Raw genomic sequence first — 14,483 nt, 5'->3', positions numbered from 1 at the left:
CTTCAAATATTGTTGCTGATGCCTTATCACGTGCACCTGTGGGTTTGAAAGAAAGTGCTGAAGAGGACTGCATAGAAAACAATTATTGTTTGATGTATATTCAAGGTGTTGCGTTTGAGAACTTTATTTCGTCTTCGCTCCAGGACATCGCTAAGGAGCAAAATAAGGATCCAATCTGGAAGGACATTAAGGGGAAGTGGAGGAGAAAGGAAAGCGTAGCGATGAGACAGCATTATTTAGTTCGCAATGACATTCTTTTTAAACGAAAATCGGTCGACAACTCTGTTTGGTTAGTTTGTATTCCTGATGAGTGGGTTAATAAGCTGATTTGGTATACGCATTTCAGTTATGCACACTTTGGTCCCCGAAAATGCTTTCATAAATTACGGGAAAATTGCTACCTCAGTAATATGGAAAAACGTATTCGATCTGTTCTGGCCAAATGCAAATTATGTCAAAAGGCTAAGCCGCCAACAATTTCTCACAGAGCACCGTTGTTTCCTATCATTCCAGCGAAATTAAAGGACATGGCTGCAGTCGATTTGTTCGGTCCAGTGGTTCATTCTACTAATGGTTTTGCGTACATTTTCGTAGCAGTGGATTCGACATCAAAATATGTGTGTTTTACACCTTTATGCAAAGCAACAGCTCGTTCAGTATCTAATGCTTTCATCAAACATTTTCTTAAAGAAGTGGGTCATGTTGATAAGGTTATATCAGATAATGGATCACAGTTTCGCTCTAAAATTTGGCTTCGTACTCTACGGCGTCGTATGATTAAACCAATTTTCATTTCACTTTTTCACCCTCAATCTAATGCTTCAGAGAGATGGATGAAGGAAATCAATAAATTGTGTCGTCTTTATTGTCATCAGAATCACAGAACGTGGGATCAGTACCTTCGAATTTTTCAAAACATCCTGAATGAACTTCCTAATGACTTAACTTCTTTACCGCCAATACTGATATTAAAAAACAAAGCACCGACAAATCGCATTTCTGAAATCGTTCCTTTTCCACCTTCACGGAAACTGCGGCATTCTGAAGTTGTGAACATGGCTCTGCAAAATATTGCATCTGCGGCTGCTAGAAGAGAGAAATCAGCTAAGCGTCCTGGTTGCTTAAAATTTTGTCAGTTGGTCAAAAGGTATTAATTAAGTCCCACCGTTTGTCTCACAAAGGAAAGGGATTGTGTCGCAAATTTTTTCTGCTTTATAACGGTCCATATAGAGTTCGCAAAATTATTCATGATAACACTGTTGAAGTAGAAACTCTTAAATCTCTACGCTCTAAGGGAATACATCATATATCTAACGTTAAAATTTTTGTGGAACGATATACTTTTGAAAAATTTTTGTGGAATGACATACTTGTGAGAAACTAACAGCTACATGTAAACATGCAGAAAATACAAGGATACCGCGCTGTGTTTTGGCGGCGGCACATACTCAAAGCAACAGTCAAGTCTGCGCGCCGCACAAGGCAGTCGTTGACCGCAAACAATTACTTCCTACGTCACGGCCCTACAGCTGATCGAGCGCTCAGTGCGAATGCACTGACAGCCGTAAACAAATACACAGTCTAATTTCTCCGACTAAATTCAGTATAAAGCTATAGTGACTTGATGAATTATGTTATTAACGTTCAGTATTTTTCAGGATACGGTTGTATAAAATATTTAAGAACTTCAGGTAAATTCTGTGTGTCTCCGACGTTAAGAGGACTTGCTATCGAGAAAATTTCAGAAAGAATGTAATTTCCAAGAAGAAACTAATAAACTAAAAAGGTAGCTATTAATTGAGTTTATTTTTTCAGGTAACATATTTCCACTTAGGTACGTACTTTAGACGTAATTTGCTGCTCGCAATTACGTGATTCATACTTTGTGCTAATTTCATGTTCTATGGATTTACTTGTGAAGCGACGTGCTTGCGTACATTTGCTGATTTTTCTCAATGTTTTATTAATGAACAGGGTTGTTATCGGTATATATTATGCATCGCTTGGCTGCAATGCTTTTTCACTGATGTCATATTTTTTTATTATGTGTCTGCTGTGCTTATTTATTTAAATTATAATTGTCACCTGATTAGTTGTGCTGATATGTAAGTTATACTTTGTGATTTATCTGCTTGCGCCTTCATGTTTACTTATTAAGATGACATATGAACATTTATTTGCTTATGCTGATATGATGCCAATGACCTGTTTATTACGTAAGATATATGTTTGCTGCCTTGCTTATGGATTGCATATTTATACATTTCTGTTTGTTGTCATAACTACTCTTTAATTTGGTATATAGAAATGCTGATATACTGTGTCCAAACATAGAGTTTAGGTCACACTATTGTATTAATTATAGATTGTTCGCTTGGCAGAGCCTCGTTGTAGGAATTGTGCTGCATCCACTTGTTGACATTCTGTTCTCTACTGGTATATTTACTCGCTATTGCATGTTTTGCTTACGCTCAGTGCCTTATATTTTTAAGACAAGAAAGTGAACTGCTATAATTCGACATAAACGACATTAGTACAAGAAACTTCATAGAAGTCACATGAGCTGGAGGTTTTATGGAAGCTGCATAAATTTATGCTAATAGGAAGGAAGCTAACGACATGACATACCAAAACTAGGTTTAGACCATTGACAGTTATTACACTGCATTTTTCGTGAGCAATTGAAATAGGAAGTGACACTTGACACAAGAAATACTCCACATGTTTGCTTCTGTTTGCCATAATTCTTGAAGTGGTGTACACACTGTGAAATATTATGATCATTCACACTCCGTAATCGTACTTAATTACTGAGAGTTATTCGAACTAAGTCTGTTAGAGGTCATGTATGCATTTCTTTTATTTAATGATGGACAAGGTAACCAAAATCCATCTTATAATTTATAATGAGTAGAAGATTTGGGTCAGATGGATTACACAGAGGTTGTGTGTTGACAGTGTGTCTTCGGATTGTATGGGATGATGAGGTTTGCATTAGGATTTTATCTGTACTTGTTCGAGGAGACTGACTAGAGGAAAGAGTTGTTATGGAAGTGAAATGATATTGGCAATAAGGTTTATATGTGTCGACGTATTGAAGAGGTATTATTGAGGTATTGAGATTATATGAAGTTGATGATTATTGGAGTTTTTGTGGACAAGAGGTAAGGTAAATGATATTGATGATAAGATTTATATGTATCGACATAAGAGGTATTATTGAAGTATTGAGATTATGTGATGCTGATGATTATTGGAGTTTTGGTGGATAAGAGGTAAAGTAAGTGAGGTGCATATTTTTTTTTTGTGGTCTATATGGAACAAGGAGGATGAAGATAGCAGACTAGAACACTCAAGCAGAAGGAAGATTGTCTACACACACTTTGTTAAATCAATAAGCAGTACTTTTTTTTTTTTTTTTTTTTTTTTTTTTTTTTTTTTTTTTTTTTTGTTTGAGAGAGGAAGTAATTGCATATCTTGGCTCACTGACAGTTGTTCAGCAACCGTACATTTTGATCTGGCTTGGCAACCATTGGTCTTGACATGATGACTATGACGTTGACTTGACTATTATTGACTGTTATACATTGCTGCCACTACTACTTGATACACATGATGAACATCAAATTTTGACAGAATTGCATTTACACAGTTAACACTATTGAATTACACAGTAGTACTTAATGTGGATGAAAGATGAGTGAGTGTGTTTTGTGTGTTTTCCTTTCCTAATCCTACCCACCTATCTCCTAAATATTATTTTATTTGTTTGTAGTGGCTTGCACTGACACCCATAAATATTATAGGTTTACTGATATTTGAGTATTTGTAATAGTTTGTATGACAAGTATCTGATATCATTTGTGTGTTTATTAGAATTTGTATGTTTAGTGTAAGAGCATTGAGAATAATTTTGTAAAAGCATTTGTATGTGCATTCAAACTATTGTTCATGCCTGAACTGTCTGATTAGTGACGGTGAATATTATGAACTGTTACCTGCACTTGTTCAACATTAATGGGTGCCACTTAGAAATGATTAATTTCTGCTGATGAACTGTGTGATTAGGATAGTGAATATTATGGACTGTTACTTGTACTTTTTCTACATGATTGGTGCCACTAGGACATGTTTAATCTCTGCTTATAAACTCTGATGAACAGTGTGATCAGTGATAGTGAATATTATGGACTGCTCTCTGGACCTGCTCATCATTGCTAGGTGCAACTGATGGACTGCTTCTACTGAAATGAAGTCACTTGTTGGTGTCTGCACTTGTTCAACATTACTTCTTCTTCTTAAGTTGCCAATCCTAAGATTGATTTGCAGCAGCTCTCCATTCAGTGCGATTGTCGGCCAGCCTCTTCAATTCCGTGAAACTTCTGCATCCTAGGTCCTGCATTATCTGGCTTATGTACTTTCTTCTAGGTCTGCCTCTTGCCCTTTTGCCCTCCACAAGGCCTTCCGATACAGTGTGGAGAAGACTTTCATGTCTCAGAATGTGTCCCATCCATATATCTCTCCTCTTCTTGACCGTCTTCCAAAGAACTGGAACTTCCTCCGCTCTCTGCAGGACTTCTTCATTTGTCATCCTGGCCGTCCATGGAATTTTTAACATCCTTCGCAGACACCACATTTCGAATCCTTCAATCCTTCTTCTTTCATCCTCTCCAAGTGTCCAGGTTTCGCTGCCGTAGAGAAGCACACTCCCAACAAAGGTCTTTATTAACCGCTTCCTTAACGACAGACTTATCATATTTGATGTGAGGAGTCCTTTCCTTTTACAGAATGCAATCTTTGCCTGATTTATTCTACTTATTACATCTTTCCTACTACGACCATCTGATGTTATTCTGCTTCCCAAGTAGACAAAGTCTTGTATTTCTTTCAGCTTCTCCCCATTCAGCCTTATATTCGTAATTGCTTGATTATTTCGTTTGCTTGCAACTAAGATTTTTGTTTTTGACTTATTAATTTTCATGTTGTACCGCGTAGCAAGAGTGTTTTCCATTTCCTCCAACACTACTTGTAATTCTTCCTCATTTTCCGCTAGGACAGCAATGTCATCCGCAAAACGCAGCATATCAACTGTTTTTCCCTGGATCCTGATTCCATTAGCTTTCTGTATGTACATATTAAAGAGGACAGGGGAGAGTGCACATCCCTGTCTCACACCCTGTTTAATTTTTGCTTGTTGTTGATGTTCCCCACATCTCACTATTGCCACCTCTTCTTTGTATATGTTCCGTATCGTTCTCCTGTCCTTGTACTTAGATCCAGTTTCCCTCAATATCTGGAATAGTTTTTTCCATTCAACCTTATCAAAGGCTTTTTCGAGGTCAATAAATGCTATGTAGGTGTCCTTTCCTTTTTCCATTCTTTTTTCTATTATGAGCCTTAGGGCCATAATGGCTTCTCGCGTACCTCTCCCTCTTCTAAAGCCAAACTGGTCTTCTGTGAGCATGCATTCCACGTTCCCTTCAATTCTTCTGAGGAGGATGGTCGTCAAAATTTTTGATGCATGTGATGTTAGGCTGAGGGTTCTGTATTGTGCACACGATTTTGCTGGCATTTTCTTTGGTAATGGAACAATAATACACTTTTTGAAGTCCTCAGGCAGCTCTCCAGTATCATATATTTGGCAGATTAATTTATACAATTTATCTTTTATTTCTGTTCCAGCTGCTTTGATGATTTCTGCAGGCAATGAGTCAATTCCTGGTGCTTTTCCGTGCTTAAGTGCCTGTAGTGCCTGATCAAATTCAGACCTTAGTATGCTGTCTCCTAGTTCATCTTTATCTACTTCGTCCTCACTTTCAATCATGTCATCTTGTACGTTGCCTCCATATAATTTCTCTAGGTATTCCTTCCACGTAAGTGCTATATCTTCATGATTATACACCATCTTATTGTCCTCTCTTATTAGGGCATTACATCTAATCCTTTGTCCTCCTGAGAAGAAGCGTTTCACTGTTTTGTATGCTAATTCAAGGATCCCTTTCTTCAGAAGGTCTTCAACTTCTTTGCATCTGTCTTCAAGGAATCTTTCTTTTACTTGCTTCAACGTCCTGTTGATTTTGTTCCTAAGCAGTCGGTATGCCGTTTTCCCTTCTTCCGTTTCATTATTTTTGAGCTTCCTTCTTTCCTCAAACATAAGTATTATTTCATCAGTTATCCACTCCTTCCTCTTTTCAGGTTTTTGTTTTCCAATTATCTCTTCAGCTGCTTTTATTACGCCATCTCTCATATTTTCCCAATGTTGTTCTACATTCTCTATAGGATGCTCTTGAATTAGATCCTTAGCCCTTTCTTGGAACTCCTTCTGCGTCTCACGGTTTCCAAGCTTCCCTATATCCAGTTTTCCATTTCCTATTTTCTTCCTTATGCATTTGAGCTTGAGTCGGCATTCCGCAACAACCATGTTGTGATCACTCACAATATCTGGGCTTGCGTATGCTCTAGAGTCTTTTAGTTGATTTCTAAATCTATTCTTGACTAGAATGTAATCAATTTGGTATCGTTCTCTATCCCCTGGTGACTTCCAGGTGTATCTTCTACGGGGGTGATGTTGAAACCACGTGTTCGATATTATCAGTTGATTCCTGTTACAAAATTCTATAAGTCGGTCTCCTCTATCATTCCTTTTACCAAGGCCGTAGCGTCCAACAGCTGGCTGTACCTCTTTATCTCCTACTATTGCGTTCCAGTCTCCCATGATTATTAAATTTGTTTCTCCTTTGATTCCTCTCAAGGCTCCATTTAACTCTTCATATACAGCTTCAACTTCCTCATCCTCCTGGTTTGTGGTAGGCATATAGACCTGTATCACAACCGTCTCTGTAGGTTTGGTATCCAGACTGACAAGTATTATCCTTCCTCCATATTGTATATATCCCTTCACTCTCTGCCCCAATTTTTGACTCATAATTACTCCAACCCCACCTGCTCCAGGTCTATCTTCTATCGTTCCTGTGTGAATTATCCTGTACTCATCACTCCAGAAATCTCCGCAGTTAGGCCATCTCATTTCAGACACTCCTAGTATATCCAACTTCATTTTCTTCATTTCTTGCTTAAGGTTTTCGAGCTTCCCCATCTGCAGTAAGGTGCGGACGTTCCACGTTCCAATTCTACTATAGCTCTTTTTATTTCCTTTCTTCCTATGAACTGTTGAAACGAGATCTCTGGTAGTCCCCTCCCGGAGAACCGAATGAGGGGCTATTACTCCGGATTGCATTTTTACTAGAGCTTGTTTCATATTCATATTATGGCTGCTGATACTTGAGAAATCTAATTAGATCTTTAATGAAGTGGTTTCTCCTTGCCTTCTTCATTCTATGCCGTTGGCCATCATGTGGCTCTTCCGCCTTTAGGGACAGTTTCCCATCCCAAGGACAAGAGAGTGCCCTGCCTCTACCTGCTCATCCGCCCTCCTAGGAGGCCGTTTCGCTTGGTAGAGGGTGTCTCCTTATTCCGGGAGATACTCGGTCGCCATATCATCGTTAGTGGTAACAGGGTGTACCGTGCAGCAATCCTTGGCTGCAACACGTGAAGGTGAGGTTGGTATTTGTATGGAGAGGCTGTTTGGGACGCACCACATACCTTACATCACTTGTTGGTGTCTGCACTTGTTCAACATTACTGGGTGTCACTAATGGACTGCATCTACTGAAATAATGTCACTTGTTGCTGTCTGCACCTGCTCAACATTGCTGGGGGCCACTAATGGAGCTGCTTCTGCTGCGAAATGTGACTTGTTGCTGTGTGTACCTGTTCAACATTGCTGGGTGCCACAGATGGAACTGCTTCTACTGAAATAATGTCACTTGTTGCTGTCTGCACCCGCTCAACATTGCTGGGTGCCACTGATGGACTGCTTGTACTGAAATAATGTCACTTGTTGGGGTCTGCACCTGTTCAACATTGCTGGGTGCCACTAATGGAACTGCTTCTGCTGAGAAATGTGACTTGTTGCTGTGTGTACCCGTTCAACATTGCGGGTGCCACAGATGGAACTGCTTCTACCGAAATAATGTCACTTGTTGCTGTCTGCACCTGCTCAACATTTCTGGGTGCCACTGATGGACTGCTTGTACTGAACTAATGTCACTTGCTGCTGTCTGCACCTGCTCAACATTGCTGGGTGCCACTGATAGACTGCTTGTACTGAAATAATGTCACTTGTTGCTGTCTGCACCTGCTCAACTTTGCTGGGTGCCACTGATGGACTGCTTCTACTGAAAATGTCACTTGTTGGTATCTGCACCTGTTCAACATTGCTGGGTGCCACTGATGAACTGCTTCTACTGAGATAATGTCACTTGTTGGTGTCTGCACCTGCTCAACATTACTGGGTGCCACTGATGGACTGCTTCTACTGAAATGATGTTGCTTCTTGCAGTCTGCACCTGTTCAACATTACTGAGTGCCACAGATGGAACTGCTTTTACTAAAATGATGTCACTTGTTGGTGTTTGCACCTGTTGACCATTATTGGATGCTGCTGCTGGAACTATCAACTATTTTTTTTTTTGAATAATTAAAAGTATTTTATGTGAACATTTGTATAAACTGATTTTATGTGTATTGTGTAAACTATTATGTAAAGCCACATGTATGAAAGAATTTGTATTGCCTACTGTATTTTATATATTAGGTTATTGAAAGGTCAGTGCAAAGCCAAAATTTTATCTAATTATGTGATATTTACGTATTAATATTATCTTTTATTTTTGTCAGTATTTTTTTTTTGACGAATTTGGTAGTATTTTCACCACCAATGCTGGCAAAAATACCATCAAATTCTAGCCCGTGGAGGAAAGGCATATGAAAGGTGGCTACACTGAGCCACAGCGCCAGATAGTTTTGTTTCGCCGCCTCCACTGGCAGTGAGATGCTGAGATGTCGTAGTGAAGAGTTCTTGTCGAGAGGTCGTAGTAGAGTTCTTGTTGAGATGTGGTAGTAGCGAGTCGATGTGGAGATATATTGTAATGATTAGAGTGCTTTTCGTCAATATATGAAGGTAAAAGAAAAAAAAAATTTCCTTTTCTTTTTATTATCTCAATGTCTTAAATAATGCGTCATTACAGGTTCAGTCAACAAAGCATCTGGCTTGTGTTCTTGTATTAGAGTGTAATTCTGCTTTCCTTACGCAATTACAGTATTTCTATTTTTTAATTACTTCAGTATAAATGATATTTAAAATTTCTTGTCTTATTGAAGAAGAACCGTGCCAGATGTGTACGTTGAATCATACTTCCACACACAGAACAGCTACACTTGTGCTTTGTTGGCTTCGTAGGTTTTATAGTTGCTGGGGACTTAATTAATTAATTGTGTTAACGAAAATTTTCATTTCATTCTTTGTTGTTGTTCTATGCAGTCAGATTGCGTAGTAATACTAGTCAGGGCCAACCGTTTACGGACATACAGCCACGAAAAATAAAAAATGATTTTCAAATTTAATAATTAAGCCCCCATGCATAGTATCGGCAGCAATTGAGAGATTTATACCCAATAAATTAACAAACGAATGAGTGTTCCTCCTTCGTACACAAAACGGGTCAGAACTCTGTTGCAGGAACAACGAAACAAACATGCCAAATTTAAACAGACACAAAATCCCCAAGATCGGCGATCTCTTACAGAAGCTCGGAATTTAGCGCGGACTTCAATGCGAGATGCTAATAACAGTTTCCACAACAGTTTCCACAACTGGCAGAAAATCAAAAGAGATTCTGGTAGTATGTGAAGTATGTTAGCGGCAAGAAACAACCATCACCTTCTCTGTGCGGTAGCAATGGACATACTGTCGAAGACAGTGATGCCAAAGCAGAATTACTAAACACAGTTTTCCGAAATGCCTTCACTAAAGAAGACGAAGTAAACATTCCAGAATTCAAATGAAGAACAGCTGCCAACATTAGTAACGTAGAAGTAAATATCGTCGGAGTAGTGAAGCAATTCAATAAAAGCATGTCTTCTGGTCCAGACTATGTACCAATTTGGTTCCTTTCATAGTATGCTGATGCACTTGCTCCATACTTAGCAATCATATACAATCGTTCGCTCGACGAAAGATTCGTACCCAAAGACAGGAAAGTTGCACAGGTCACACTAGTGTTCAAGAAAGGTAGTAGGAGTAATCCATTTAGTCATAGGCCCATATAATTAACGTCGATATGCAGCAGGATTTTGAAACATATATTGTGTTCGAACATTATGAATTGCCTCGCTGAAAACGGTCTATTGACACACAGACAACACGGATTTAGAAAACATCGTTTTTGTGAAACACAATTAGCTCTTTATTCACATGAAGTTGTAACCTCCCCCTCACTTATCGACCTTAATGACGGTGAAAATATTAAACCGCGTGTACCTAATGGAAATTTGGGAAAAGCAATCGTCACCGAAGTTAATCTGTCGGTAAAGAGGGAGGAAAGGGTTACATCTAAATGAAAGGAAAAATGCAAATGAAACTGGTGGAAATTAATTTTGAAAAGGCGTAAAGTTAATAAAGAAAGTAAATGTGCGGCCATTACGTTAACAATTAACTAGCGGTAATTAGATAGTTGAGATTTGGGGGAAATTACGGTCGCCAGTCCTAAGGACAATTACAATAGTAACTGAAAAAGAAAGGTTATTACACATATAATTAGCACTAGAAGCGTGGCAACTGGAGGTTGACACGTGTAGTGTGAAAACTGAAAGTTTGTCAGAAGTAATAAATTTCGCTACACTCTGACTTAATTTAGCAAAAGAATTAACAAAACCGGACAATCGAAAGTTAATTTAGTGACTGAAGTTAATAGTGAGCTTTCTTTCTGAAGCACATCGAAATCCAATAAAATACGGTTAGTCTTGGACTACCTCAACAATCATTTCAAAAGCTACTTGAATCTACGCAATTTAGAAATAAGAGATTTAACTTTGAACTTGAATTAAATGATTCTGAACAATTAACAATAGTAAAATTTAGTACGTACCAAGCTGAGCTGCAGTCACAGGTAAGCTAAAATACGGTAAGAAAACTCGCACTCTTAATTTGTGCTTGTGCAATCTAAATATTGTAGCCAGCTATGAATACCTTAACTGAACTTTGAAATTAAAGCAGTGAAATAAAATGATGCTGGCGTTTGAATTTCAACGACACTCGGGCTCATTTCGGAAAAGGAAGGGACCCTGCTTGGCAAAGCAATTGGGACAATGAGCAACAAAGGTTCATGCTAAGTTGCTGTAATTATAGTTACGAAAATGGTACAGTTTGAAAAGCTGAGGTCTGCCATACAGTTCTAAAACTTTACGTGCTTCCGGTCTTCCTTGTTGGTTGATTGAAGGTTCGATGCCGTCGATCGAGGAGGTGGCGACACTCACTCATTGTCGGCCATCGCTGTTGCAGAAGCTGGATGTTGGTGCGCCTTCTTCTCGACACGGTCACCAGACGAAACGGGCTCTTGATATGCGCCAACTAATGCTTCCCGTCCGCGACACCATGTCAGAAACTATCATAGCAAGTCGAGCGCAATTACATGCTGCCAAAGCGCGGCAACTCGCGGGAGCTTCACACCACACACCTGCTCCACTGCACCACCCCAGCTAGACTCTCCCAAGCTCTGCCCGCGCTCCACGCGGCAGAGTTAACACTACCAAAGATCCTACACACTTTGATTCTTCACACGACCTATCGATGTAATAGTTCGATAGCAGTTTTCCCTAGGCAAGACCCAGCGTAAAAATACAAATAATCTTTACACAACAAACCAATTATGCATCGACATAAATGCATATATATATATATATATATATATATATATATATATATACAAATAGTAAAACAATTACAATATGTAAAGACACAGAAATATCATATATTCAGGTAGCAAAAATAAGGAAAACAAATTATAGTACAATAGATGGAAATAGGAGGATATGCATTTCCGGCGTTACAAAGTGTTGAGTGCTATTGACAAGGGATTTCAGATCGATTCCGTATTTCTGGATTCCCGGAAGGCTTTTGACACTGTACCACACAAGCGGCTTGTAGTGAAATGCCGTGCTTATGGAATATCGTCTCAGTTATGTGACTGCATTTGTGATTTCCTGTCAGAGCGGTCACTCACACTTCGTAGTAATTGACGGAAAGCCATCGAGTAAAACAGAGTGATTCCTGGGGTTCCCCGATATAGTGTTATGGCCCCTTGATGTTCCTTCTCTATATAAACGATTTGGTAGACAATCTGAGCAGCCGTCTCAGATTGTTTGCAGATGACGCTGTTGCTTATCAACTAACAAAGTCATCAGAAGATCAAAACCAGCTGCAAATCGATTTAGAAAAGATATTTGAATGGTGCGAAAATTGGCAGTTGACTCTACATAACAAAAAAATGCGAGGTCATCCACATGAGTACTAAAAGGAATTCGTTAAACTTCGGTTACACGATAAATCAGTCAAATCTAAAGGCCGTAAATTCAACTAAATACCTAGGAATTACAACTACGAACAACTTAAATTGGGAGAAACACATAGTAAATGTTGTGGGGAAGGCTAACCAAAGACTGCGTTTTATTGGCAGGACACTTAGAAAATTGTAAAAAATCTACTAAGGAGGCTGCCTACACTACGCTTGTCCGTCCTCTTTTAGAATACTGCTGCGCGGTGTGGGATCCTTAAAAGGTAGGACCGACGGAGTACATCGAAAAAGTTCAAAGAAGGGCATTACGTGTTGATTTATCGCGAAATATGGGAGAGAGTGGCACTGAAATGATACAGGATTTGGGGTGGACATCGTTAAAAGAAAGGCGTTTCTCGTTGCGACGGAATCTTCTCAGGAAATTCCAATCCCTAACTTTCTCCTCCAAATGCGAAAATATTTTGTTGTCACCGACCTACATAGGGAGAAACGATCAACACGATAAAATAAGGGAAATCAGAGCTCGTACGGAAAGATATAAGTGTTCGTTCTTCCCGCACGCTATACGAGTTAGGAATAACAGAGAATTGTGAAAGTGATTCGATGAACCCTCTGCCAGGCACTTTTAAATGTCTATCCTCATTGACTCGTTCTGGTACACATCCTGCTTCCTCGTGTGGGCACTATGTTACCACACTGGAGCACAGTATTCGGCAACTGGGTACACCAGCGTAAGTACTGTAGTATGTAGAGTCGATGCTTCGGCACCCCATGCAATACCAGCTAGTTTTTTTACGATGTTGTTTCGGGTCTTTAGTTTTTGGCTTGTTTTTGACCAAGTGCTTTTTATACGTCAGAGACTGATCTAGTGTGTTATCATGGTATTTAGGCTGGAAATTACGTCTAACCTTTTGTTGGCAGAAGCACACATTCAACTCCTGGTTTGCAATTCTGTTGTTTATATGGAATGTGCAGACTTCTGAATTGCTTCATTTTGCTGGATTCTCCATGCTTTTTAGTATGTGTTGAGAGTTTGTAAGTCTCCAGATACCGTAACTTCTACTTCCTCAAGTGTGCTGTTCTGTCTGGCTATCGCAAGGTCGTCAGCATAGCAAAACTTTTCGCTAGCAGTGTTTGGCATGTCACTGGTGTACAGATTGAAAAGTAGGGGTGCTAGGATGGACCTTGGGGGAGCCCATTTTTCAAGGTAAATGACATGCTGTGTTTTTGTCCAACGCTGACCTTGAAGTAACGCTTGGTTAACAAATTTCTCACAAGTGTCGTCAGTTTCTTACTTGGGACATGCTTTTTTAACTTCGCAGGAGTCCAGCTAGCCACACAGTGTCATATGCTGCTGACAGATCAACAAAGACCACTGATGTCTTTAGTTTCTTGTGGAATTCAGTCTCAATATAGGATGTCAAGGCTAGGACCTGCTCACAGCAGCTCCGCTTGCTTCTGAGCCCAGCCCTAAATGTTGGCGTTATGTTTTTTATTATTCCTTGTATTCTGTTATGGATGAGTCGTTCCAGTAGTTTGAAGCACACGCTCAGCAGCGCAATTGGCCGGTAACTTGAGGGGTCATGTACTGGCTTTCCAGATTTGAGAACTGTCAATATCTGTGCGATCTTGAACTATTAAGGCACACTCCAGTTTTGAGTATATCATTGTAGAACTTCTTCCATGTTCCCCTATGTGTTTTAATCCAGGGAATGTGCCATCCAGTCCTGCAGCTTTTCTCATTTTCTATGTTTTGAAGGCCTCATTTATATCTCTTTTGAGAAAAGGGATATGATAGTGTGGTGTTATCATGGAGGTACCTATTGAGTTCATTCGGTTAGTTCTTTACTTTTTCTTTCATGGTTGTGTCTGCATGGACCTTCTCAGCTCTTTTATGTGTAGTGCCAGTTCTGATTGCGTTATCTTCGGTTGCTGATTGTAGACGCTGTTTGGAGTGCCAAGTTTTCTTAATAATCCCCATGCCTTTCTGCCTGAATGAGTGAAATTTGAACTGGACGTCAGGTCCACCCATTTCTACTTTCTCGCTTCATTTAGCTGTTCTACTATTAT

Source organism: Schistocerca americana, chromosome 4 (assembly GCF_021461395.2).
Source record: "Schistocerca americana isolate TAMUIC-IGC-003095 chromosome 4, iqSchAmer2.1, whole genome shotgun sequence".
NCBI classification, from domain to species: domain Eukaryota; kingdom Metazoa; phylum Arthropoda; class Insecta; order Orthoptera; family Acrididae; genus Schistocerca; species Schistocerca americana.
Note: the sequence above shows the minus strand (reverse complement) of the source record.